This window comes from Saccopteryx bilineata, chromosome 8 (assembly GCF_036850765.1).
Source record: "Saccopteryx bilineata isolate mSacBil1 chromosome 8, mSacBil1_pri_phased_curated, whole genome shotgun sequence".
In the NCBI taxonomy this organism is placed as follows: Eukaryota; Metazoa; Chordata; class Mammalia; order Chiroptera; family Emballonuridae; genus Saccopteryx; species Saccopteryx bilineata.
The window spans coordinates 93543162-93566807 of NC_089497.1; positions in this window are offsets into that span (position 1 = coordinate 93543162).

The following is a 23646-nucleotide window of genomic DNA, read 5'->3' on the forward strand; positions in this document are numbered from 1 at the left end:
CTCTCTATCTCTCCTCCTCTCATTTGGAAAAAAAAAGAAAAAAAGAAAGAATCTAGATATTCTGGACCTGTTTTAATTGTGATATTATGGCTCAATAAATACTACTGAGATTTCAGAAAATATTATTTAATTCTTCCAATAAATTTAATGCTCAGGATTGATTTAATCATTTCTTCAATACATTAATTGAAACTGTATTATGCTTAGTTCTGGTTTCACTTCATATGCAAAGAACAGTGTAAGCCAGTAGCCATGGCCACCATTACAGCAGCCTGGCCCATGTAGGTTCACATTTGACTTGGACAGATGATAATGAAACAATGGAGCCAAGAACTGGTGAGCCATCACATTTAGTCCTAGCTTGCACCCTGCAGGCAACAAATACACACAGTGGCTTAACACTTCCCTTTCCATTCAGGGCTCCTAAAGCCACTGACTTATCCAAGTTTCCTAGAATCAAAGATTTCTACCTCACTAGCCTTTTCACCTCTGTTTCCCATCTCCTTTTCTCTGCATAAACTCTGCACAAACTGGCTTCTCCTTCAGCACTCAGCCATCTTGGCTGCTTCTCCTCTGCAATGTTAATTTCAAAAACCGAGAGCAAGAGCCCCTGGTCTCCCTTATTTTATAGTGTAGAAAGTGAAGCCTTTAAGCCAGTATACAAATAAGGAAGTCTCTGATAAAAAGCCATTTATCTGAGGCATAAATGGGATTCCTCATAAGAGTGCACCACCGCACATCATGCAACAGTCAAGGGTGTGGGGAAAAGCTTAGTGTTGAGAATATCTTAGTATTAAAAGAATGGAAAAAGCTTAGTCTTAAAACTAAGACTTAGGCTATAAGAACCCTGCCTGCTTATAGCCTGTCCCCCACACGCAATGCAAACTATAAGTGAGCAAAAATATGCATCGTATTTGCAAACTTATTTGACCCACAAACAGCATAACTGAAACTTTTTAAATTTAGAAAACAGTAAAAAAAAGTTTCTAAAAATTTTATTTGCATATAAAATTAAATTTTAATTCTCTTATATTTCAAATATAATCATGCCAAAATTAAATGAATCATTTTGTATTTTTTTTCATTTTGTATTTTTAACTCCTATAATATACAAAAATGTTTTCTTTTGCATACTGGTAAAGTGAATACATTTTATCACATTGTCTTTTTGATCTTTTGTGAAGACATGAAATTAGAAATTGAATTATTGTCAAATGTGATTCAAAGTGGATGTCAATTCTCCACATAAATATTTCTGAGAAATAAATAGACACATCTGGTTAGAAACATGAAGAAAACAGAGTGTGAAATGAAACTAGAGATAATACTTAAACAATATGATTTCATAAAAACTAAGCAGTAAGAACTTTACAGTGAATCATAAACTCTTGCAAGAAAGGGTAAAAATATTGATGAGTTAGAAAGGAGTTTAGTGCAGAGAGAAATGCGGCTCAATCATGAAAAAAGTGGGTTTTTTCCCCTTACAAATCTATTTTGTTATACAAAAATTTGTCATCTCATATATTAGAATAGGGGTGAATAAGTTGTCTTTTTGCAATCATCATTGGTGCCAGACCCCAGATAGCAAACTTTGTGACAAAAGAGGGGAGGAGAAGGAGAAGAGAGTAAGACCAAGAAACAGCTTATCAGAACACTTCCAAACCTCTTAAAAATGTAAAATAGCTCTGGAAATCTTATGACAAATCAGAAAGTGCAGCTTCTTTTCCAAAGCTGAACCAGAAATTGTTTTGGGTATATAATTGCAAATAAAACAAATGAGTGAGAATTAGAGAGTAATATAATAAATACATTAAAATGTGATCAATTAATGAAATCTAGAAGGATGAAAGATGCCAGTCCTGTGTGTGGGAGACTACAAGTAGCAAAGCTCTTATAGTTTAAGGCTTAGCAAAAGGCTAAGTTCTCCTCCCACCACCTCCATATGGGCTATGAAGCTGAGTATTTGCACTCATCTCAACCCCCCACCTCACTTGCTTGGTTAAGTTGCTAGAAGCAATTTTCATGCCTTTTCTTTCACCCTTTGTTTGTTCTGATGTTGGTTGATTTCAGTTATGTACGGTGGAGGGTTTCTGAACTTGGGAGAATTCTTGAGTTGCCTTGGAGATGTGTCACTTTGTATTGGAGGCTTCCTAATTTGCATATGGCTATATAATGAAGCAAACCCCGGGCTTTTTTGCTCTGTCTTGCAATCAGCTTGCAGAGGCCTCCCAATCCCATCCTCTTTCTCATAAAATTTATTTTCTTCATTCCACATCGTTCTCCCTCAGGACCAGGAATTATTAGCTGTGCTGGTTCGTGGCATCTGTGTTAAGAAGGAGGTCTGGTAAGACCTGTTGTTCTATGTTGTTATGCTATTTCTCTACTTAACAGTAAATCTAACCAATATATTAGGATCTACATAGTTTTTCAAACACACATAGTACAGTATGCAGAATACCCAGCAAAAGGTAAGGATATAATAACTATAATCAATGCCATTGTGTCTTTTCGAGTTTATAAATCTTTTAGTAAATAAGTGATATGTGTTAAATATAAGTTAATATAAATAAATAATGTTAGACAATGACTCTAATAATTCTATTATATAGAGATAACTGTATTAAATTTGAAAGTGTCTGAAGGTAAATCAATTTAAAATCCCTGAAGGTAAATGATCAGCAGAAAACATAGTTTATGCCCTTAAGGGTCATATATTCTATTAGAGAGAGAGAGAGATAAGAATTAGGTAAAGGAACAAAATTTTTAAAAGCTATACCATGCATTTTCATGAAAGATACAAGTTGGATGTTGGTTAGGAATTGTTAGTTTCCATGTTCATCCATGTTGTCACAAAAAGTAAGATTTCCTTCTTTTTCATGGTCCCATAGTATTCCATTGTATATATGTACCACTGCTTTTTAATCCACTTGTCCATGGACATACACTTGGGCTATCACCAGATCTTCGCTATTGTAAACAATGTTGCCATAAACATGGGGGTGCATTTCTTCTTTTGAATCATTGATGTGGTGTTCTTGGAATATATTCCTAAAACTGGGATGGCTGGTCAAAAGGCAGTTTGATTTTTAATTTTTGTGGGAATCTCCCTATATGCTGTTTTACACAGTGGCTGCAACAGTCTGCATTTTCACCAGCAGTGCAGGAGGATTCCCTTTTCTCCACATTCTCACCAGCACTTATTCTGTGTTGTTTTGTTGATGAGTGCCATTTTGACTGGTGTGAGGTGATATCTTATTGTGGTTTTAATTTGCATTTCTCTAATGATTAGTGATGTTGAGCATTTTTTCATATGCCTATTGGCCATCTGTATGTCCTCTTTGGAGAAGTGTTTATTCATTTCTTTTGCCCATTTTTTGATTGGATTGTTTATTTTCCTGGTATTGAGTTTTATAAATTTTGGTTATTAACCTTTTTTTATAAATAAAATTTTATTAATTTTAATGGGGTGATATCAATAAATCAGGGTACATATATTCAAAGAAAACATGTCCAGGTTATCTTGTCATTTAATTATGTTGCATACCCATCACCTAAAGTCAGATTGTCCTCCATCACCTTCTATCTAGTTTTCTTTGTGCCCCCCTCCCTCTCTCTCTCCTTCCCTCCCCCCCATAACCACTACACTCTTTTTCATTTCTCTTAGTCTCATTTTTATTTCCCACCAATGTATGGAATCATGTAGTTCTTGTTATTTTCTGATTTACTTATTTCACTCCGTATAATGTTATCAAGGTTCCACTATTTTGTTGTAAATGATCCGATGTCATCATTTATTATGGCTGAGTAGTATACCATAGCGTATATGTGCCACATCTTCTTTATCCAGTCTTCTATTTTTTTACAGTGATTAAAGCCTTTAAGCACTCTGTTGGCCAATACAGAAAAATCCATAAAAGAGTAGTCTCTTTAACATGTCCAAAAAATCCAAGTTGGCATCAACACTATTCCAGATCCCTGCAAATGCAATCCAACCCCAGCTCAGTTTTTTAGGAGCTACCACAAAGAGCAGGAGTCCAGGGAAAGTCCACATCCAGGAAAATCTGCATGGCACTGGAATTGCTGTCACAATTCTATACTTTGCAGCTCACGTCCAAGTCCCAATGACCGCTGCTTCTAGCTGGTAATGATTTAGGTAGACTGGAAAAGCCATATGCAGCCTGTGTGGAGATGGAATTTCTGTTCTCCTCTGCCTGAAGAGATGAGACTAGGTTGCTTTTCCCTGGAGCTCTGTGACTGTGGCATGGTAAAGAGAACCTTGGGATACACTAAGATGGGTGGCAAAGGTAAATTCATAACAGAATTTGGCAAAAAGGGGAAAGAGAGCTCTAATTAGGAGTAGGTCCCAGCCTGAAATATGAGTGGGGCATTGAGGTAGGAGAAATAAAGGAAACACTATATATTAAACAAAACAGCAGAAAATACGACTTTCAACACCCACAACAGATTTTTGAGGGAAGAATAAAAAACCTGACTATTCAGGCAAGACATAGTTAAGTGGTCCTTGTGCAAGTGAGATCAGTTTACCTGCTTCTTCTAAGAAATACCCTAGGCTTGTCCACAGTGTCATAGATGGGGCCCATGGCTCTGGGCATCTTCAGTCTTCAGTGGCAACTCCCAGCATTCTGGGCAAGGTTAGGTTATAGGTGGCTGGAGCAGGGCTGGAAGAGACTAAACACTCCCTTAGAGGAGTGAGAGGGAAGCCTACTTTCCAGTGTCCCTTTTTCCTCACAGCAAAGGCATGTAAGCCTGGCAGGCTTTAGCTCAATGACCTTCTTATTCACTATTGAAGCAGGAACCAGATGGAATCCTATGAGACCCATTTGGGGAGTTGGAGCCTTTACGGGCATATCCTAAAAACTGGTAGTTCACCTGATCTCTATTGGGCTTTTTCTGCCTCTTGGTACCTTAAAAGCCATGCTCAGAATATCTCTCTGAGGGGTTTGAGGATCCCCATCCGCCTATATAAACCTTTTCTGTATATATAGAGCTATTTGGAAAAAGATAAAACAGTGTTATTAGCTGGATCAAAGGTAGAAGTTTGCAGGAGAAAAAGATTTGACGTCTCCTGTTCATCAGCATTCAAAAGAAATTTAAATTTTTTTAAGTAAAAAGCATGGTATGGTAGACCCATAGGATTTCCAAGATATGACTTCCCCCTTTTAATTTTTTTAATTGACCTTAAAATATTTGCTGGGTACACTTTAATAATACCTTGACTTTAATGATTGTAAGAAATACCCATAATTAGAAAGGTAAATACCCATTACCCATGTAGTAAATGCTTTTGCTACAGATGCAGGAGCATTGTCAGTTTAACCAGTTTAGGAAATCCAATAATAGAAAAGTGCATACAGACAATGAGCTATAACATGCTTAGCAGCCTCTCCTGTTCTGACAGAGGTTACTATAAATCCAGAATAGGTATCCACTGTAACGTAGACATAGGACTGTTTGCCAAATGAAGGTATATGAGTAACATTCATTTGCCAAAGTTGTTCTGGTAGGAGTCCTTGAGGGTTAACTCCAAATGAAGGGACACATTGTAGTATAGGACACCTTGGACAGGATTTACCAATCTGCCGTGCTGCTTCCCGAGAAAGTTGAAACTGTTTACACAGGGCTGCAGCGTTCTGGTGATGACTAGTATGAGACTGAATTGCTCGATCTGTCATGGTTGCTCCAAATAATTTTCTTTTGGGTAGCTTGATCAACAAGGGCATTCCCTTGTGCTAAAGCTCCAGGGAGCGTGGAGTGAGCTCGAGTATGTCCTATACAACATGGAGCTCCATGTTGACATACAAGTCTTTGAAGAAGGAGGAACTGCTGAAATAGTTCATCTGCAGTTGTCCCTAAGACAGCAGTCTTTATAGTAGAAACAACCATAAGTAAATATTTGCTGTCTGTATATAGATTAAAGGAGGAATATGGAAAATGCTGAAAAGCCATGATAATGGCATAGAATTCTAGTCTTTGAGCTGATTTTAAGTTGACTGTTTCAGTATAAAGTTGTCCATTGATTTGCAAAAGCAATTTGCCATTTAGTGGAAGTTTCCCAGAGCCATTGTTGTTGATCCTTTGAAAAAAGAAACAACAATAATTTTGAGGCTCAAAACCTATAAGCTGTAAGGGTTGCCTTTGCCACTTGATAATCCAGGAGGCAACAAGATCAAAATATGGAAGTGTATTCCATGGGTTAATAGATGATTCAATGAGCCCAAGCTATAGCTGCTCTTGAACCAATTGAGCAGCTGCCCTAAGCTTCTCCTGGGAAAGGGGCCATTGGTCTACCCATACAGGATTATCTGATTTCCAAGTAATTGGGTCTGCACAATGCATTATTGGGGTAGCAGGAGCTACCAAGGCCCCTATGCTAATTTTTGATATCCTAATCCACACCTTCTGGTATTGGGTGCCATTTCTATGGGGGTGAGAATTCCTAGCTGTTCTTTCCTTAGTCAGTCCCTTAGTGGGCAGAAATCCCCAATCAAGCATCTGAGTACTGACTAAACCATTAGGACAGACAAGCAACGCTCCTGTATTTTTCAAAACATCTCTACGCCACAAATTAACTGGCCATCCAGGGAGCACATAAGGCTTTAAAAATCCAGAATGACCTTCTTAATCTTCCCAATGTAAAAAACTAGAACTTTGTTGAAGGGATTTACTCTGCCCAATACCTTGTAATTCTGTGGCTGTTGCATGAGTGGGCCAGGAAGGAGGCCAATGTAGCTTAGCAATAACAGATACATCAGATCCAGTATCTAAAAGTTCTTTAAATTTATACCCATGTATTGTTAGTTTCATTCAGGGTGTTCCTGACCTATTTTTTTAAACCCAATTGGCAAAATCAGAAGAGCCAAATCACCAATTTTCTTTGAGCCCCTTTTGCAGGATGTGGCCTGAGAAGCAGAATTAGCATCCTTATACTATTCTTCTAACTGCCTGAAGTAACCCTGAGACAAATTCTTTTTTGATTAATTTTAATGGGGTGACATTGATAAATCAGGGTACCTATGCTCAGAGAAAACACCTCTAGGTTAATTTGACATTTCATTATGCTGCATTCCCATCACCCAAATTCCAATTGTCTTTTGTCAACTTCTAACTGGTTTTCTTTGTGCCCCTACCCTCCACCAACACCCTCCCTCTCCTTCCCCCACACTGAAATCCCCACACTCTCTTCCATGTCTCTGAGTCTCATTTTTATGTCCCACCTATGTATGAAATCATATAGTTCTTAGTTTTTTCTGATTTACTTATTTTGCTCAGTATAATGTTATCAAGGCCCATCCATGTTGCTGTAAATGATCCGATGTCATCATTCCTTATGGCTGAGTAGTATGCAATAGTATATATGTATCAAAGCTTTTTAATCCACTCGTCCACTGACAGACACTTGGGCTGTTTCCAGATCTTCACTATTGTGAACAATGTTGCCATAAACATGGGGGTGCATTACTTCTTTTCAAACAGTGCTATGGTGTTCTTGGGGTATATTCCTAACAGTGGTAAAGCTGGGTCAAAAGGCAGTTCGATTTTTAATTTCTTGAGGAATCTCCATACTGCATTCCCACCAGCAGTGCAGGAAAGTTCCTTTTTTTCCACATCCTCGCCAGCAATTATTGTGTGTTATTTTGTTGATGAGCGCCATTCTGATTGGTGTGAGGTGATATCTCATTGTGATTTTATTTTGCATTTCTCTAATGATTAGTGATGTTGAGCATTTTTTCATATGCCTATTGGCCATTTGTGTGTCCTCTTTGGAGAAGTGTTTATTCATTTCCTTTCCCCATTTTTGGATTGAATTTTTTGTCTTCCTGGTATTAAGTTTTATAAGTTCTTTATAAATTTTGGTTATTAAGCCCGTATCAAATGCATTCTCAAATATATTCCCCCGTTGTGTAGTTTGTCTTTTTATTCTGTTCTTATTGTCTTTCACTGTGCAAAAGCTTTTTAGTTTGATAAAATCCCAATTGTTTATCATGTCTTTTATTTCACTTTCCTGTGGAGAAAAATTGGCAAATATATTGCTATCTTCTAAGAGAGATGTCAGAGAGCTTACTTTCTATGTTTTCTTCTAAGATGATTATGGTTTTACAGGTTATATTTAAGTCTTTTATCCATTTAGAGTTTATTTTTTGAATGGTGTAAGTTGGTGGTCTAGTTTCATTTTTTTCCAGGTAACTCTCCAATTTTCCCAATGCCATTTGTTAAAGAGGCTGTCTTTACTCCATTGTATGCCTTTACCTCCTTTGCCAAATATCAGTTGTCCATAGAGCTGTGGGTTTATTTCTGGGTTCCCAGTTCTGTTCCATTGATCTATACGCCTGTTCTTATGACAGTACCAGGCTGTTTTGAGTACAATGACCTTAAAATATAACTTGATATCAGGAAGTGTGATACCTTCCACTTTATTCTTCCTTTTCAAGATTGCTGAAGCTATTTGTGTTCTCTTTTGGTTACATATAAATTTTTGGAATATGTGTTCTATATCTTTGAAGTAAGTTATTGTTATTTTAATCCGTATTGCATTGAATTTATAAATTTCTTTGGGTAATGTAGACATTTTAATGATGTTTTTTCTTTCTTACCATGAGCATGGTATATACTTCCACTTGTTTGTATCTTCCCTGATTTCTTTTATCAATGTTTTATAATTTTCCAAGTACAAGTCTTTAATCTCCCTGGTTAAATTTATTCCTAGAAACTTTATTTTTTTTGGTTGCAATGGTAAACTGGATTGATTCCTTAATTTCCCTTTCTGACAGTTCATTGTTAGTGTATAAAAATGCCTCTGATTTCTGTGTATTAATTTCATGTCTTGCCATCTTCCTGAATTCATTTATCAAGTCTAGTAGTTTTTTTACTGCGACTTTAGGGTTTTCTATATACAATATCATATCATCTGCAAATAATGATAGTTTTACTTCTTCTTTTCCAATTTTATTTCTTTTTGTTGTCTGATTGCTGTGGCTAGGACTACCAGAACTATGTTGAATAAGAGTGGTGAAAGGGGGTACCCCTGCCTTGTTCCTGATCATAAGGGGATTGCTTTTAATTTTTGCCCATTGAGTATGATGTTTGCTGTTGGTTTGTCATAGATGGCCTTTATCATGTTGAGGTATGTTCCCTGTATCCCCCCTTTGCTGAGAGTTTTGATCATGAATGAGTGCTGGATTTTATCAAATGTTTTTTCTGCATATATTGAAATTATCATGTAGTTTTTGTCCTTCCTCTTGTTTGTGTGATGAATCACATTGATTGATTTGCAAATATTTTACAACCTTGCCTCCCCAGAATAAATCCCACTTGATCATGGTGTATGATTTTTTTCATATATTGCTTGATCCGGTTTGCTAATATTTTGTTGAGGATTTTTGCATCTAAATTCATCAGGGATATTGGCCTATAATTTTCTTTCTTTGTGTTGTCTTTGCCTGGTTTTGAAATCAGAATTATGCTTGCTTCATAAAAGGAGCTTGGAAGTCTTCCTTCTTCTTGAATTATTTTTAAATATCTTGAGAAAAATAGGAGTTAGTTCTTCTTTGAATATTTGGTAGAATTCACTTTGAAGCCTTTTTTTTGGTAGTTTTTTGATAACTGTTTTCATCTCATTTGTTGTAATTGGTCTGTTTAGGTTTTCTGATTCTTCAGGATTAATTTTTGGAAGATTATCTGTTTCAAGAAATTTGTCCATTTCATCTAGGTTGTCTAGTTTTTTGGTGTACATTTTTTATAGTATTTTCTTATAATATTTTGTATTTCTGTTGTGTCAGTTGTTATTTCTCCACTCCCGTTTCTAATTTTATTTATTTGAGTTCTGTCTCTTTTTTTCTTGGCGAGTCTGGTTAAAGGTTCATTGATCTTGTCTACCTTTTCAAAGAACCAGCTCCTGGTTTCATTGATCCTTTTTATTGTTTCTTTAGCCTCTATAACATTTATTTCTGCTCTGATCTTTATTATTTTCTTCCTTCTACTAGCTTTGGGCTTTACTTGTTGTTGTTTTTTTTCTAGTTCTTTTAGATGCAGGGTCAAGTTGTTTAGTTGAGGTTTTTCTAGCTTCTTGAGGTATGCCTGTAATGCTTTGAAATTTCCTCTCAGGACTGCTTTTGCTCTGTCCCATAAATTTTGAGTTGATGTATGCTCATTATCGTTCGTTTCTAGGAAATTTTTAATTTCTTCTTTGATCTTATTGTTTACCCATTCGTTATTTAGTAATATGCTATTTAGTTTCCAAGTGTTTGAGTATTTTTCAGTTTTTCTGTTGTTGTTGATTTCTAGTTTCATGCCATTGTGATCAGAGAAAATATTCGATATGATTTCAATCTTCTTAAATTTGTTGAGACCTCTTTTGTGCCCTAACATGTGGTCTATTCTAGAGAATGTACCATGAGCACTTGGAAAGAATGTATATTCTGTTGCTTTAGTTTGAAAGGTTCTGAAGATATCTGTTAAATCAAGTTGATCTAGTATGTCCTTTATGTCTGCTGTTTCTTTGTTAATTTTTTTTCTTGAGAATCTATCTAGTGATGTTAGTTGGGTATTGAATTCCCCTACTATTATAGTATTGCTGTTGATCTCGCCCTTTAAATCCATCAAAGTCTGCTTTATATATTCAGGTGCTCCTATATTAGCTGTGTATATATTTATAACGGTTATATCTTCCTGTTGGCTTGTTCCCTTTATCATTATGTAGTGACCTTCTTTATCTCTAATTATAGTCTTTGTTTTAAAGTCCATTTTGTCTGATATAAGTATTGCTACCCCAGCTTTTTTTTCATTTCCATTTGCATGAAATATTTTTTCCATCCTTTTATCTTCAATCTATGTGCATCTTTTGTTTTAAGGTGTGTCTCTTGTAGACAGCATATGTATAGGTCCTGTTTTCTTATCTATACAGCTCCCTTATGTCTTTTGATTGGATCATTTAAACCATTTACATTTAAGGTTTTTATTCATACGTAATTATTTATTGCCATTTTATTCTTTAAAACTGTATTCCTCTTTTGCTGTATTCTTTTTCTCCTTTGATCTGATTATAACAGGCCCCTTAGCATTTCTTGCAGCCTTAGTTTGGTAGTAATAAATTCCTTGAGGTTTTTTTTTTTTTTTTTTTTTTTTTTTTTTGTCTAGAAAGCTTTTTATTTCTCCTTCAATTTTAAATGATAGCCTTGCTGGATAAAGTAGTCTTGGTTGTAGGCTCTTGTTCTGTATTACTTTGAATATTTTTTGCCATTCCTTTCTAGCCTCCAGTGTTTTTGTTGAGAAGTTGGAAGTCTTCCTTATGTGTGCTCCTTTGTGTGTGATAGTCTTTTCTTCTCTAGCAGTTTTTAATATTTTCTCTTTATCACTTAGCTTTGGTATTTTAATTATGATGTGTCTTGGTGTTGATTTCTTTGGGTTTCTCTTTAATGGAGTTATCTGTGCTTTTTGAATATGTGAGATATTTTTCTGCCTTAGTTGAGGGAAGATTTCAGCTATGATATGTTTGAACAAAGTCTCTATCCCTTGTTCTTTCTCTTCTTCTTCAGGAACCCCTATGATGCAGATGTTATTTCTCTTCATGTTATCACAGAGCTCTCTAAGAGCTTTTTGAGTCCCTTTTTTTTCTGCTTTGCTTCTGTGCCTTTATTTATCTTGTCCTCTAACTCGCTCATTTAATTCTCAACTTCATCCATCTTGCTTTTAATTCCTTTTATTTTGTTCTTCATTTCTGATATTGTATTTGTCATTTTTGACTGATTCTTTTTTATTATTTCAATGTCCGTTTTTATATTTGCAATCTCCTTATTTAGGTGTTCGTAATGACCATCTATTGTTGTTCTAATATTTTTAAGCATCCTAACAATCATTATTTTAAACTCTGCATCTGGCAATTTGGTTATATCTGATTCATTCAGGTTCTTTTCTGGGGATTTCTCTTGATTCATTTGTGTTGCATTTCTCTGCCTTCTTATTTTCTCTGTTTAAAGGAAGGTTTTGCCCACTGAAGTTCACTGAGTGTGGCATCTCTTCCCTAGGTATGGTCAGTCTGCAGGCCCACCACCCCCTCTGCTGTTGCTGCCTAGGGTGTTTGGGTATGGGTGTTTCCAGAGCCTGCCCACTGGGGCTGTTGCTGTGGTTTCTACCTCTCCTTCACAGGAGTGGTTGTTATCACGCGCTCGGGTGTACAAGCCTTGGTGGCCTTGGCCTTTGCCTCACTCCCGTGGGTGGCATTATGCTGGGCCCTGAGGGCAGTGGCGAGCACCTTTGCTCAGCTGCGGGTCTCCGCCTGTTTCTGGGCTTTCGCTCCACCCTTGCAGGAGGAGCCCACTTGTTGGATGGCTGCCAACTATGGTTCCACAGGCCAGGAAGAACTGCATGCCCACACTCAGTAGCAGACTCTGCCTGTTCTGGGTTTTTGGCTTCACCCCCATGGGAGAAGCCTGCTCCCAAGTCAGGCCACAAGCCTGGGTTCCATGGGTGGGGCTGGGCTGTGCTCTTCCACCCTTGCTCAAGGGCTGGTCTTTACCCCTTCTGGGGTTCCCTCCCTTCTCCCGCAGGCTGGGTTGCAGGCTGCCCACAGCTGGGCTTGACCGCTTTTGCATGTCCCCTCCTCCCCAGCTGGGCAAGACTGAGCTCACACCTGGGCCGAGTGGTGGCCAGCTAGCTTCCACCCTTGCCGATAGAACCGTGCTTCCACACCCTGCTGCCGCCCTTCCTCCAGTGAAACCTCAGCTGTGTGGGGTGTGGGAGCTGCAGCTCAGACCCTACACTCACTACTGCAGTCCCAAAAGCTCCCTCCTTCTAAGCGACTCTGCTCTGAGTGCCACGGGAGAGCTTGTTTGGCTGGTGTCCTGCTTCCCTTTGCTGGTGTTGCTGTTTCCAGGGGAAATATTCACTTCAGATTTGGGTAGTGACTTGTCCCAGGGGTTAGGGTAGCTGTCTCCCAAAATGTTTCTCCCTGTGCCTCCTAGATTACACTCTCTTCTTGCTACTCCGGTCCTCTCATCTCTCCCCATCCCTTGGAGCCCTGGGTGAGTGGTTGTGAGAGAGGTGTTCTGCGTGGTCCCTAAAGAAGAATGCTGGGTCTGAGAAATCAGTCTCTTTCTCACAAACAGTATTTGTGAGAAACAGTATCTCACAAACTTGTTTCCAGCTAAATACTGTCCATATGCCTTTTCTAGGCTCTGAGGCTGCAGGTTGGGGCTTTGTTCCTGGGACTCAGGACCTTCCCCTCTCTGCTAAACTCACTTCCTGCCACGCAAGTCTCTTCCAGCTGCTGTTTGCTCTGGGGAGCTGGGCAGCCTTCTCCGCATTTCCTCTTTTCCTACCAGTCTTGTTGTGGCTATTTCAGTGATCCTTGGTTGAAGAGTCCTCTTAGTTTAGTCCAAAGTTGGTTTTTTCAGATGATAGTTCTTAAAATTAGTTTGTAATCCACTTTGGTTCTAGGAGGTGGATGTTGATACATCTGTCTACTCCAGTGCCATCTTGTCTTCTCTCGGTTATTAACCTCTTATCAGACGTATTGTTGAATACATTCTCCCATTGTGTAGTTTGTCTTTTAATTCTGTTCTTATTGTCTTATTTGTGCAAATGCTTTTTAGTTTGATATAGTCCCATTTGTTTATCCTATCTTTTATTTCCCTTGCCCGTGGAGATAAAACAGCTAATATATTGCTGTGATTAATGTCTGAGGGCTTGCTGCATATGTTTTCTTCTAAGATGCTTATGGTTTCATGGCTTACATTTAAGTTTTTTATCCATTTTAAGTTTATTTTTGTGAATGGTGTAAGTTGGTGGTCTATCTTTCATCCTTTCACTTTAAAATATAAATGAGAATTTATACATTTATATATATATTTAGCAAGCAAGTGAGAGAGAAACAGATAGGAAGGGAGAGAAAGAAGAAGAACCAATCTTTTGTTGTGGCACCTTAGTTTTTCATTAATTGCTTTCTCATATGTGCCTTTACTGGGGGTATCCAGCCAAGCCAATGATCCCTTGCTCAAGCCAAATCCTTGGGCTTCAAGCCAGCGACTTTTGGGCTCCAGCTGGCTTCCATGGGTTTATGTATATAATCCCATGCTCAAGTCAGTGACCCCATGCTCAAGCTGGTGACCTCCGGGTTTTAAACCTGGGTACTCAGCATTCTAAGCCAACACTCTATCCACTGCACCATCACCTGAAAGCAATTTGCTGAATATTACTTGTTTGATAGAAATATTTTGGGGTTTCTGAGTAATAATGGTATGATGATATCTCTTCTTGTATCATGTTAGGAATCAAAACTTTAGTTAATTCTCTTTAATTGTTCAAACTGGGACTCATTTGTTTCCTGCTAGCCTAATTCTTTGAAATATTTAAAATACATATTCATTTTTCTAGGACATTCTCTTTTTGTCTTTAGAATTACAAATATTTTTATAGGTGAGTTTAATTTTTTTTTTTAGAGCTACACAGGAAGGGATCAGGGTGGAGGAGAGAGATGAGAAGCATCAACTCAACTCATAGCTGCTTCACTTTAGCTGTTCATTAATTACTCCACATATGTGTCATGACTGGAAAAGGCAGGATCAAAGCATGTTAGTGATCCTGAACTCATCAGAATTCAAGCAGATGACCCCACAGTCAAGCTGGCATGACTGAGCCCAAGCTGTCCACCCAATAATCTAGCCAGGGACCTCAGGGTTTCCAACTGGGAATCTCAGCATCTTGGGCCAATGCTTCACACACTGCACCACCACCAATCAAGCAAAATTACTTTTTACTAGGTTCTTTAAATTGTAAGGTTTGCCATTTACACTTCTTCCAAAATCAAAGGATTACTTATTAAATCAGAGGAATAATATTCCTGGTAAATACCTAAAGTATAGTTTATATAATGATATCTCATGTCTTACTTGGGTCCTCAGAGTTTGGTAATTATCTCATTTAATTTAAGTATTTATTTGTATAAACAAAATAAAAGGGTGTTTAGTGACTTAAAAACATTTCTTCATTTTTATAAATAAGAACACACAAACATTTATATAAAGCCTTTATGATCAATAATGTTATTTTTGATAATTTATTCTTATTATAAAGCTTATCAGAGGATATTTTCACATTGAGTGAACATATGTTGTTTTTTTTTTTTAGTTTTCAACCTTTATTGGTTATGGCTGGTTATCATCCTTTGCTATAATACTTATATCATTGTCTATTATACTGTCTCAGAAAATATGGAATACTTAGTAATGCACAGTAAATAGAAAGAAAACAGCCTTTTCATTCAATTAATAAAGCACTTAATTCTCAGTACACCCAGTCAATCTGTAGCTCTTTTTTATATAGTTTTACTTAGCTCTGGGTTAGCATCTGTGTCTGTTTCTATTAGATGGATGATAGATACATACTACTTGAAAGGAAGTAACTAAAAGTAAGTATTAACTACCAGTAAATACACAGAGCATAGTCAATGTATCCATGTTGAGCAACTAACTAAGAAAAAAAAATAATTTAAGTGTAATTATAGATTGATGCACATTTATGGAATAATATTTGGTGGCAAAACAAAATTAAAATCAGTCTTTACATAATCATACAACTTCATTTTAAGAAGTATAATATCTATGAAAAAATAAAAATGCTAGTGAATGGAGTCTAAGTACAAAAAAAGGACAAAACTTCTGGAAGTAACTAAACTGAAGGAAATATTTGTTTCATAACGCTGATTCACAATTTTTATCCACAATTACCAGAATGTGCCCTGTATAGCTTGTTCACTCAAAAAAATTTACATTTATTTAGAGCAATTTCTGACTTTAATTCCAAGGTTGTATTACATAGAATTGTTGCATAGTGTGCATTATATTTTAAAATAGTTTATTTTTGCAAGTTATTTAGCTTATAATTCATATACAAATTATAAGTGTAATGCCCAGGGGCTTTGAAAAATTGATCTGGAACAATTGACCTTGCTCCCAATCCACTAGTAGACACAACAAATGATTAGGTAATCTTTCAAAATCAAGACCTCTCTCTTCCTTCCTTTCCTCCTTTATTTGTTCTTTAATTTTTTAATTTTTTCCTTTCTTTTTAAATAACTACAATTGTTAGAAATCTTTACAAAAATAATAAAGAAGGAATCCTCAGTGCTAAATTATTTTTAGATTGAACAACTAATTTCCAATAGCTTTAAAGCCTTTTAAAAATGGAAATATTTATTTTTTTGATGATACAGTGACAAAAGAAAATCTTTGTCTCTAGGGAAGTCTTCTTTGAAACTACTTAAGGAAAAAAAAAGGGTGAATCAATGCTTTCTTTAAAAAAATAAATGTAAAAATACATACACTAAAATCCTGTTCTTTTTGGCATACATATCATTTCTAATTTTTATGTGTTTCATTAAAGTCCCCAATGAAGTCAAAAGACCAGCATTCTCCCACTTTATTCACTGAATCAAAATTACTGTAAAAAATTTTTCATTCTTCTAAGATGAAAAAAGAATTATATTTAAAAATATAAGTGTTGATCAGGTACAATCATTACATTACCATTTTTTCATACATATAAGAAGTAATATGAGTAAATGGTGATTAATATGTAAAAAAGAGAATTAACTTGCTGCTTTTCTGTCAGCAATTATATAATTTCTGAAATTGTTGTCAGTGACATCTAATTTACAAAATGTATAGTGTTCAAGATCTAAATGTTTGATATGAACTTGTACTTATACAAGTTAAATATGAATTCTATAATTAAAACAAATGTGAAAAAAGCCACAAAAGATAGAGTAATAACTCACAAAAAGTAAATATTAATTACCAGTAAATATACAAAGCTTATTTTATGTGCCCATGGTGAGCAACCAATTTAGAAAAAGAAATAATTTAAGTGTAATTATCAATTGGTACACACTTATAGAATATTATTTGGTGATAAAAAATAAAAAAAAACAAGCTTTAAGACATTCATACAACAAGTACTTTTTCATTTTAAGAAAAATAATCAGAGAAAATCACAGAACTGCTTATTTTAGGATATGCATTATACCAATAATTACAATGGAACAAAAGTAATAAACATGAACAATTTACTTTAAAGAAATGAATTATATTATTAGCTAAAATATTCCCAAACAATGGAATAAATATAAAAAAATAAAAATAAAAAATAAAGTATTTAAAAAGTTATTCTTAAATTTATAAATGTATAGAAATTTTCACAGTATATTACTAGATTTGAAATTTTCTTATGTGATCATTCTAACAACTCCAGGAGATACATACTAATTTTCTAATCCCATTTGATAACTAGTATACTAAGGCTCATAAATATTAACTAATTTACCAAATATCAAATAATTTCTAAATGTCATCTTTAGAATATTAAATTATAGATAATTTAAAGGTTACTCTTTAAAGGTTTGGTCTATTTGACCAAACTTTTAAGCTTAAACTGAATTTACTGATGGAAACTTGTACTGTTTTGACAACTAAAAAAATAATATTTTATAAAAAAGCATATCTCTTTTAAAAACTGGTGTTTGACATTTAAATTGTACAGGCATTTTTATAATACCAACAATTACTCTCATCTAAAGATTTACAATAGTACTGTTATGTTAGATAAACTATAAAGGATAAGATAAAATTGTGAACCTATATTAATAATATTCTTGCTAACAAATAGTAGTTTTAAAAATTTTATTTTGAGTTGAATATTAAATATTTATACTTATATAAATAAATATTTATTAATATACTTATTGAAGCCTAGATATAATAACATAATTGTATATTTAAATATAAGCTATATTATATACAGATCTTAAAGTTTAAGGTAGTAAGTTAGAATTCTTTACCCAACAGAGATAATAGTCAAGTGTTTAGATTTTTTAATATTCCCTTGATGTAAATACATGCATTAACCACAAGCATTATTTTCTAATAAAATCAAACTCCTTCATCTCCACTTTGTTGTTGTTCTTTTTTTTTTTTCATTTATTCCATTCTTCTTCTCCTAAGAGTATCTATATTAGGTAACAGATTTTCATGAATCATAAAAATGCATGTTTTTTTTTGTTTTCCAAAGAGTTAACTTTAACTTTCTTGTTGAATGTATACTAAAGGCAATGAGGCTAACTTACTCCTAATATAAACAATAAGCACATCTCCACTTCTATTCTTTATAATCTATTTTATTGTGAAAATTAGAAAACTTCAATGTTTTTCTGAATTCAGAAATTAAAAATTGAGAAATTTTCAATCTGAAATTATTTCTAGTGGTAGCACAATTAGAAAGTACTTTAATGAAATCTTTAGAGAAATTATATATACTGCTCACAAAAATTAGAGGATATTTTATCACTTCAGTTATTTAAAATATATATATAAATTTTCCATAAAGCAAAGCTATTATTCATCACAGAACAAGCTTTCCTTCCACAATTACACAAAGACTGACAATTTGCCAGAAAGAGAGACAATTTAGATACGTATATTGACACAGGTGCAAGAGCTTTTATTATACACAGGTATGTATAATAAATCTATTCTTTAGAGACAATGTTATAAATAGAATGGGCCAGGTGTCAAGAACAGAACAGGAGGCATCAACCAAGCAGAGAGGTTTGGAGCTGATACTGTTTGAGCAGGTGTAGGACACCTGCAGTCATAAACAATGTCTGTCTATTGAATGGAACATGTCTATTTGGCCTCAGTACTGAGTTATAACAGATAAAAAAAAATCTACCAAACACCTGTTAGGTGTTTGGAAGAAAAAATATGTTGGTATTGTAAACTAACTAGATTGTCAGATGATTATAAAAAACTGTTATAAGATAATTAAAATGTAACTTTAATTTTGGTGTGATGCATCATCACATTAAACTAATTCTCTTTGATATATGGGTGAGACTAACATGTCATCACCAAAGCAACTTCCCCATGGGAAATGCTTGAAGACATAATTAACATAAATTGAAACTTCATCCCTACAGAAAAAAATATATGAAAAATAAAACCCAACCTATTTTTCCCCCCAAAAAAATAGTCACACTTAATATAAGAAAATAAATATTTCTATATAAATGACAGAAATGCATTATATTTATAATTATCAAGTATTAAATGGATTTGGTCTGCTCACAAAAAGATACATAATAGACACACAGTATTGTTTTAATATCACTTTAAAAATGCCTTTCTTCGGAATAAAATTTAGTTGATTATTTTAAAAAAGACTAACATAACCTCTGAAACATGTCTCTAAAATAACTTTAAAGATTTATGTGAGAAACCATTACAGTTTCAAATTTTTATAAAATTAATTCTGAATTATAAAAAAAATCATCATTATCTACCTTTTCCTGATTGAACATGCAATTAATGTAAACAAATAGAGAAAAACTTTTGGGAGCTGAAGTGAGTGCTAAGCTAGTTTATGCTAAATACTTACAAACTTAGAAAATCATTGGAATATTTAACAAGTGACCAAAATAATTTTTGCTGTATTAAATAAAGTTTATTTTAAAATTTATTTTCTCATAACTTTTTAAATTAAATATTTTTAAAGTATTTTAGAAAAAAATTATTTAAATATTCATGAAATATATTAAGGTTTATAATGCTCCTAAACTTAGGCTGTTACAAAATTATTTCTCTGTTGAATTAATGATAATGTGTTTTTAAAATTTTAAATACATTTGTTACATTGTTTCCTTTAAAAATTTTTATGTGCTGATTATTTTAGAGAGAGAAAAAAAGGGATAGAAAGAGAAAGGGAAACATCGATCCATTGTTTTACTAATTTATGCATTCATTGATCAACCCTTGTAAGTGCCCTGACCAGGATGGAACTTGCAACCTTGGCATATTTGGAGAATGTGCTAAACATCTGAACTACTTCCCTTTAACTGACTTGTTCTATATATTAAACCACCAGGATAGATGCCAAGTTTTTGGTTCTTTTTTACAATACTACCGGCCTTGAACTAAATCCTGTTGCCAAGATTGGTGGCTGCTTCACTGTTTTGTCCAAGTAGTGTGTTCTACTTCATTAGAATGCTTCTATTTAGGGCACAAGTTATTTGGTTCATTGAAAAGTAATCTATTTCTTTATCTTTATACATTTTTTTGAAAAAGTCTATAACCCTAATCAAATTAAATATTAAATTGGAAAACATTGAAAGAAACCAATTGATGGGTGATTTACAAAATATTTGACCAGTAATCTTCAAAAGTGCCAAGCTCATGAGTGCTAAGAAAGACTAAAAAACTTACAGATTGGAGGAGACTAAAATAAGAAAGAAAAGTTAAATGTAATGTGATAACCTTGATTAGATCCTAGAACAGAAAAAGAACATTAGTGAAGCCTGGTGGAACCATAGGTTTGATTAATAGTATTGCATTAAAGTAAAATTTTTAGTGCCCTGAGGAGTAGTACAGTTTATTGGAACATTATTTGGATATGCCAAGTTTGTAGGTTCAAACCCCAGCCAGGGCACATGCAAAATCAACTAATGAATGTATAAATAAGTGGAACAACAAATCATTGTTTTTCTCTCTTTGTGTGTCTTTCTTTCTCTCTCTCTCTCTTTCTAAAAAAAAATAAATAAAACATTTTTCAAAAAGTTTAAGTTTTTATGGCTGTACTATGATTAGGGTCAGGGGAAGCTGAGTATACTGTGAACAGGAGCTCTTTACTATATTTTCAACTCTTCTGTAAATCAAAAATTAATTTAAAATAAAAAGTATAAAATTTAAGTAGAAATATAAATAAATAAAAATTGCCAAAGTCTTACCACTTTCTCTAGGAACTTAAGCAGTCTTTAATCTTGGGTATACCAGTAATGAAAGAGGTGAGGTATAAGATAGACATTTATATATATGGCTTTGACAGTGCCAAAAATGGCTTGAGTTTTCCTTAAAGCAGTTTTTTTTTGTTTATCTATTAAAAAATCTAATACAAGTCTTCAACTAGTTTAATAACTATATTTCAGCAAATCTCTTTTGGTCTGTCATTATGTTAAACATGATTAATACACAAGGAAAAGATGCATAGGCAAATTACTTATTTTTCTGTATATACATTCTAATGAAGACAAAAAAATCAATTGGATCAGTTAGCATTAAATTAGGGAACACAATAAATTCCAGAAAGAAATAAACATATTTTAGAAACAATGAGAGAGGAACTAATGGACCCTATAGTCTTATGGGATAGATAAGGTTACCCTTATATTTTGTGAGTGTGATAGTAGTTAAACATGTATGAATTTTAATAGATCCATAGAATATGAGTAGTATATAAAAGCAGGGGAAGTTGTGAGTCAGAAGAGAGTTTGAACATAATATAAAAAAATTTAAGAGAAGCAGTGGAAGATATTTTGGGTATTCTGCAAATATAAGAGAAATTTTATACTATAACTGGTCAGCTAAATTAAACTAATAAGTTGTAATTTTATTTATGTTACATTATAAGAAAGAAAAATTAAGTATTAGTTTAGAAAAATCAAGTTGATATTGTGGTTTCAAAAATGAATGGAGGAAAAAAATTAGGATATATTAATAATAGTGGTTAATTCTTATGAACTCACTATATGTGTGGCAGTATTTAAGATACTTTATGTGTAATAGCTCCTCTATGATGCAGGTATATACTAATATTATATATTAGATTAAATTTAATATGTAGGTAATAATTACTGTTATTTTTCTAATATGAGAAAATAAAGTCCCATAGTGGTTAAGGAATTTTCTCAGTATCAAAATTATTTAAGTGGTAGAAGAGAGAGGCAAAAAAATATGTCACATAGTTTGAGAAATTTTTTAAATCACTTTATTGTTGATTATTGATTGACATACAGAAAGCATGATGAGTTTGAGGATAAGAAGACACCTGTGAAACTATCACCATAATCTATAACATAAACATATCAATCACCTTCCAACATTTCTAACTACCCTCTCTATTTATTACTATTATTATTTTATTTATTTATATATAAATTTTATTTTCATGAGAGTAGGGGAGGCAAAGAGACAGAGTCCTGCATGTGCCCAACCAGGAGCCACCTGGCAAATCCACTAGGGGGCAATACTCTGTCCATCTGGGGCCATTGCTCTATTGCAACCTGAACCATTTTTTAACACCTGAGGTGGAGGCCATAGAGTCATCCTTAGCACTTGAGGCTAACTCTCTTGAGCCAATTCAGCCATGGCTACAAGAAGAAAAGGGGGGAGGGGGAGAAGTAGATGGTTGCTTCTCCTGTGTGCCCTGACTGGAAATCAAAGTGGGGACATCCACATGTCAGGCCGGCACTCTACCACTGAGCAATCTAGCCAGGGCCTATTATTATTTTTTGTGTGATAAAAACATTTAACATAAGATCTATCTTCTTAGCAAAGTTGAAGTATATAATACAACATTTTTATAGGCATTGCTAGGACTTATACATCTTGTAAAACTAAAATTTTGTGCTCTTTGTGACTGAGGGGAAAATGGGAGCTATTAGAGTTATATTTTTAAATGATAGGTGCTATTATGACAAAATAGTGCCCATGTCTGATTCAGCATAGTGACAATTGCAATGGAGGAAAATGGATTAAAACACTTTTACCAACAGAATCAATAGGATGTGGTAATTCATAAAGATTAGACAAAAAAAGAGAAAGGGTAATTGCTGACACTAGTGTTTTAAACAAAAGAGGAAGAGGTGGCTTGCTAACTTCTGAACAAAGAGATGGTTCTGTTTGGAAGGGTAAAATATAATGAGGACATTCTAGCAGAGCCTTAATGGTCAAATTTTATTACTATGTATGAACCCTAGGTCATCTGTAAGTCAGAAAATGAGCACATTTTAGTATGCAGAGATATCAGTTTGTTTCTGTAACCTTATTTTCTATGTCAAAGATTCACATAGTCTAGAATAAAATCTAAAATGTGTGATAAGGTGCCAAGAAACTGTAAAACTTAGCATTAGCAATGCCATTTTAAAGAGGAAAAGTCAGGTTTCTTACCCCTTCCTTTCTTTAGAGAATGGAAAGAGAAGAATGCAGGAGCTCCTTGGCTTACAAGGACAACTAGGTCATGTAGTCATAGTTTAGCTAATTCCTAGGATTCTCTGAAAGGGTTCCTGGGGCCACTTGACACACAGAGCAAAGAAGACAGAATTTATCTAAAAACCTTAATCAAGAATTCCTATACTCAGACTCACCCTAAAGACATGAGAGTACCATATACCTCTAGACAAGGGGTAGTCAACCTTTTTATACCTACTGCCCACTTTTGTATCTCTTTTAGTAGTAAAATTTTCTAACCACCCACCGGTTCCACAGTAATGATGATTTATAGTAGGGAAGTAACTTTATAAAATTTATAAAGCAGAGTTACAGCAAGTTAAAGCATATAATAATAATTACTTACCAAGTACTTTATGTCAGATTTTTGCTAAGTTTGGCAGAATAAATTTTTATAAAAAACTTACTATATGATAGTTAAATCTATATTTTTATTTATACTTTGGTTGCTCTGCTACTGCCCACCATGAAAGCTACAACGCCCACTAGTGGGCAGTAGGGACCAGGTTGACTACCACTGCTGTAGACAAAGGACTCATAAGCCCCTTTTTCCCACCCCAACGGGAATGTAATTTGGTCT